Source organism: Rhipicephalus microplus, unplaced genomic scaffold, assembly GCF_043290135.1.
Source record: "Rhipicephalus microplus isolate Deutch F79 unplaced genomic scaffold, USDA_Rmic scaffold_81, whole genome shotgun sequence".
Lineage (NCBI taxonomy): Eukaryota > Metazoa > Arthropoda > Arachnida > Ixodida > Ixodidae > Rhipicephalus > Rhipicephalus microplus.
The window spans coordinates 952,310-958,798 of NW_027464653.1; positions in this window are offsets into that span (position 1 = coordinate 952,310).

A 6,489-nucleotide genomic window follows, 5' to 3' on the forward strand; every position below is an offset into this window, starting at 1 on the left:
ACTCCACAACTGGAAACTCCACAAGTTGAGACTTCGCAACTTGAAACTCCACAACAATAAACTCCGCTATTAAAAACTCCGCATCTAGAAACTCCGCAACAAGAAACTCCACAACTTGAAACTCCACAACTAGATACTCCACAAATGGAAACTCCACAACTAGATACTTCACAAATGGAAACTCTACAACTAGATACTCCACAACTGGAAACTCCACAACTAGACACTCCACAACTAAAAACTCTTCAACTTGAAACTCCTCAACTAGAAACTCCACAACCAGAAACTTCCCAACTAGAAACTCCGCAACAGGAGACTCTACAACTAGAAACTCCACAACTAGAAACTCCACAAGTTTAAAGTCCACAACTTGAGACTCCACAACTAGAAACTCCACAACCAGAAACTCCACAACTAGAAACTCCGCAACTAGAAACTCCGCAACTAGAAACTCCACAACTAGAAACTCCACAACTAGAAACTCCACAACTAGAGATTCCGCAACTAGAAACTCCACAACCAGAGACTCCGCAACTAGAAACTCCGCAGCTAGAAACTCCACAAATAGAAACTCCGCAACTAGAAACTCCGCAGCTAGAAACTACACAACTAGAGACTCCACAAATAGAAACTCCACAACTAGAAACTCCACAACTGGAAACTCCCCAACTAGAAACTCCGCAACTAGAAACTCCGCAACAGGAGACTCTACAACTAGAAACTCCACGACTAGAAACTCCAAAACTAGAAACTCCACAACTCGAAACTCCACAACTGGAAACTCCACAACTAGACACTCCACAACTAAAACTCTTCAACTTGAAACTCCTAAACTAGAAACTCCACAACCAGAAACTTCACAACTAGAAACTCCGCAACTAGAAACTCCGCAACAGGAGACTCTACAACTAGAAGCTCCACAACTAGAAACTCCAAAACGAGAAACTCCACAACTAGAAACTCCACAAGTTTAAAGTCCACAACTTGAGACTCCACAACTAGAAACTCCACAACTTGAAACTCCTCAACTAGAAACTCCACAACCAGAAACTCCACAACTAGAAACTCCGCAACTAGAAACTCCGCAACTAGAGACTCCACAACTTAAAACTCCACAACTGGAAACTCCACAACTAGAGACTCCACAACTCGAAACTCCACAACTAGAAACTCCACAACTAAAAACTCCACAACCAGAGACTCCACAGCTTCACAACTAGAAACTCCACAACTGGAAACTACACAACTAGATACTCCACAACTTGAAACTCCACAACTTGAGACTCCACAACTAGAAACTCCACAACTTGAAACTCCGCAGCTTGAGACTCCGCAACTAGAAACTCCACAACTAGGGACTCCGCAACTAGAAACTCCACAACTAGAAACTCCACAACTGGAAACTCCACTACTAGATACTCCACAACTGGAAACTCGGCAACTAGAAACTCCACAACTAGAGACTCCACAACTAGAAACTCCGCAACTAGAAACCCCACAACTAGAAACTCCACAACTTGAAACTTCATGAAAACAGACTCGGCAACTAGAAATTCCATATCTAGAAACTCCACAACTAGAAACTGCACAACTAAAAATTCCACAACTGGAAACTCCACAATTTGAGACTCCGCAACTTGAAAATTCACAACTAGAAACTCCGCTATTAAAAACTCCGCAACTAGAAACTCCGCAACTAAAAACTCCACAACTTAAAACTCCACAACTAGATACTCCACAACTGGAAACTCCACAACTAGATACTTCACAACGGGAAACTCAACAACTAGATACTCCGCAACTGGAAACTCCACAACTAGAAACTCCACAACTAGAGACTCCACAACTCGAAACTCCACAACTAGAAACTCCACGAATAGAAACTCCACAACCAGAAACTCCACAAGTTTAAAGTCCACAACTTGAGACTTCACAACTAGAAACTCCACAACTTGAAACTCCTCAACTAGAAACTCCACAACTAGAAACTCCACAACTAGAGACTCTGCAACTAGAAACTCAACAACTAGATACTCCACAACTGAACAACTAGAAACTCCACAACGGGAAAATCCACAACTAGATACTCCACAACTAGAAAATCTACAACTAGAAACTCCACAACTATAGACTCCACAACTTGAAACTCCACAAGTTTAAACTCCACAACTTGAAAATTCACAACTAGAAACTCCGCTATTAAAAACTCCGCAACTAGAAACTCCGCAACTAAAAACTCCACAACTTAAAACTCCACAACTAGATACTCCACAACTGGAAACTCCACAACTAGATACTTCACAACTGGAAACTCCACAACTAGATACTCCACAACTGGAAACTCCACAACTAGAGACTCCACAACTCGAAACTTCACAACTAGAAACTCCACAACTAAAAACTCCACAACCAGAGACTCTACAGCTTCACAACTAGAAACTCCACAACTGGAAACTCCACAACTAGATACTCTGCAACTAGAAACTCCACAACTAGAGACTCCACAACTTGAAACTCCACAACTTGAAACTCCACAACTTGAGACTCCACAACTAGAAACTCCACAACTTGAAACTCCGCAGCTTGAGACTTCGCAACTAGAAACTCCACAACTAGGGACTCCGCAACTAGAAACTCCACAACTAGAAACTCCGCAACAGGAGACTCTACAACTAGAAACTCCACAACTAGAAACTCCAAAACGAGAAACTCCACAACTAGAAACTCCACAACTAGAAACTCCGCAACTAGAAACTCCGCAACTAGAGACTCCACAACTAGAAACTCCACAACTAGAAACTCCACAACTACAAACTCCACAAATACAGACTCGGCAACTAGAAATTCCATATCTAGAAACTCCACAACTAGTAACTGCAAAACTAGAGACTTCACAACTAGAAACTCAACAACTAGAAACTCCACAACTAAAAACTCCACAACTGGAAACTCCACAACTTGAGACTCCGCAACTTGAAACTTCACATCTAGAAACTCCGCTATAAAAAACTCCGCAACTAGAAACTCCGCAACTAGAAACTTCACAACTTAAAACTCAACAACTAGATACTCCACAACTGGAAACTCCACAACTAGATACTTCACAACTGGAAACTCCACAACTAGATACTCCACAACTGGAAACTCCACAACTAGAGACTCCACAACTCGAAACTCCACAACTAGAAACTCCACAACTAAAAACTCCACAACCAGAGACTCTACAGCTTCACAACTAGAAACTCCACAACTGGAAACTCCACATCTAGAGACTCCACAATTTGAAACTCCAAAACTAGAGACTCTGCAACTAGAAACTCAACAACTAGATACTCCACAACTGAACAACTAGAAACTCCACAACGGGAAAATCCACAACTAGATACTCCACAACTAGAAACTCCACAACTCGAAACTCCACTACTAGATACTCCACAACTGGAAACTCGACAACTAGAAACTCCACATCTAGAGACTCCACAATTTGAAACTCCACAACTAGAGACTCTGCAACTAGAACCTCAACAACTAGGTACTCCACAACTGAACAACTAGAAACTCCACAACTGGAAAATCCACAACTAGATACTCCACAACTAGAAAATCTACAACTAGAAACTCCACAACTATAGACTCCACAACTTGAAACTCCACAAGTTTAAACTCCACAACTTGAGACTCCACAAGTAGAAACTCCACAACTAGAAACTCCACAACTGGAAACTCCCCAACTAGAAACTCCGCAACTAGAAACTCCGCAACAGGAGACTCTAACACTAGAAACTCCACAACTAGAAACTTCAAAACTAGAAACTCCACAACTAGAAACTCCACAACTTTAAACTCCACAACTAGAAACTCCACAACCAGAAACTCCACAACTAGAAACTCCGCAACTAGAAACTCCACAAATAGAGACTCGGCAACTAGAAATTTCATATCTAGAAACTCCACAACGAGAAACTGTAAAACTAAACTTCACAACTAGAAACTCAACAACTAGAAACTCCACAACTAAAAACTCCACAACTGGAAACTCCACAACTAGACACTCCACAACTAAAACTCTTCAACTTGAAACACCTCAACTAGAAACTCCACAACTAGAAACTCCACAAAAGAGACTCCGCCACTTCACAATTAGAAACTCCACAACTGGAAACTCCACAAATAGATACTCTGCAACTAGAAACTCCACAACTAGAGACTCCACAACTTGAAACTCCACAACTTTAAACTCCATAACTTGAGACTCCACACCTAGAAACTCCACAACTTGAAACTCCACAGCTTGAGACTCCGCAACTAGAAACTCCACAACTAGGGACTCCACAACTGGAAACTCCACTACTAGATACTCCACAACTGAGAACTCGGCAACTAGAAACTCCACAACTAGAGACTCCACAACTTGAAACTCCAAAACTAGAGACTCTGCAACTAGAAACTCCACAACTCGAAACTCCGCAACTAGAAACTCCGCATCTAGAGACTCCACAACTAGAAACCCCACAACTAGAAACTCCACAACTTCAAACTCTATTAAAACAGACTCGGCAACTAGAAATTCCATATCTAGAAACTCCACAACTAGAAACTGCAAAACTAGAGACTTCACAACTAGAAACTCAACAACTAGAAACTCCACAACTAAAAACTCCACAACTGGAAACTCCACAACTTGAGACTCCGCAACTTGAAAATTCACAACTAGAAACTCCGCTATTAAAAACTCCGCAACTAGAAACTCCACATCTAGAGACTCCACAATTTGAAACTCCACAACTAGAGACTCTGCAACTAGAAACTCAACAACTAGGTACTCCACAACTGAACAACTAGAAACTCCACAACTGGAAAATCCACAACTAGATACTCCACAACTAGAAAATCTACAACTAGAAACTCCACAACTATAGACTCCACAACTTGAAACTCCACAAGTTTAAACTCCACAACTTGAGACTCCACAAGTAGAAACTCCACAACTAGAAACTCCACAACTGGAAACTCCCCAACTAGAAACTCCGCAACTAGAAACTCCGCAACAGGAGACTCTAACACTAGAAACTCCACAACTAGAAACTTCAAAACTAGAAACTCCACAACTAGAAACTTCACAACTAGAAACTCCGCAACTAGAGACTCCACAACTAGAAACTCCACAACTTGAAACTCCACAACTAGAAACTCCACAACCAGAAACTCCACAACTAGAAACTCCGCAACTAGAAACTCCACAAATAGAGACTCGGCAACTAGAAATTTCATATCTAGAAACTCCACAACGAGAAACTGTAAAACTAGACTTCACAACTAGAAACTCAACAACTAGAAACTCCACAACTAAAAACTCCACAACTGGAAACTCCACAACTTGAGACTCCGCAACTTGAAACTCCACAACAATAAACTCCGCTATTAAAAACTCCGCAACTAGAAACTCCGCAACTAGAAACTCCACAACTTGAAACTCCACAACTAGATACTCCACAAATGGAAACTCCACAACTAGATACTCTGCAACTAGAAACTCCACAACTAGAGACTCCACAACTTGAAACTCCACAACTTGAAACTCCACAACTTGAGACTCCACACCTAGAAACTCCACAACTTGAAACTCCGCAGCTTGAGACTCCGCAACTAGAAACTCCACAACTAGGGACTCCGCAACTAGAAACTCCACAACTAGAAACTCCACAACTGGAAACTCCACTACTAGATACTCCACAACTGGAAACTCGGCAACTAGAAACTCCACAACTAGAGACTCCACAACTTGAAACTCCACAACTAGAGACTCTGCAACTAGAAACTCCACAACTCGAAACTCCACAACTGGAAACTCCACAACTAGAAACTCCACAGCTTGAGACTCCACAACTTGAAACTCTACAACTTGAAACTTCGCAACTAGAAACTCCGCAACTAGGGACTCCACAACTAGAAACTCCACAACTAGAAACTCCACAACTCGAAACTCTACTACTAGATACTCCACAACTGGAAACTCGACAACTAGAAACTCCACATCTAGAGACTCCACAATTTGAAACTCCACAACTAGAGACTCTGCAACTAGAAACTCAACAACTAGATACTCCACAACTGAACAACTAGAAACTCCACAACTGGAAAATCCACAACTAGATACTCCACAACTAGAAAATCTACAACTAGAAACTCCACAACTATAGACTCCACAACTTGAAACTCCACAAGTTTAAACTCCACAACTTGAGACTCCACAAGTAGAAACTCCACAACTAGAAACTACACAACTGGAAACTCCCCAACTAGAAACTCCGCAACTAGAAACTCCGCAACAGGAGACTCTAACACTAGAAACTCCACAACTAGAAACTTCAAAACTAGACACTCCACAACTAGAAACTTCACAACTAGAAACTCCGCAACTAGAGACTCCACAACTAGAAACTCCACAACTTGAAACTCCACAACTAGAAACTCCACAACCAGAAACTC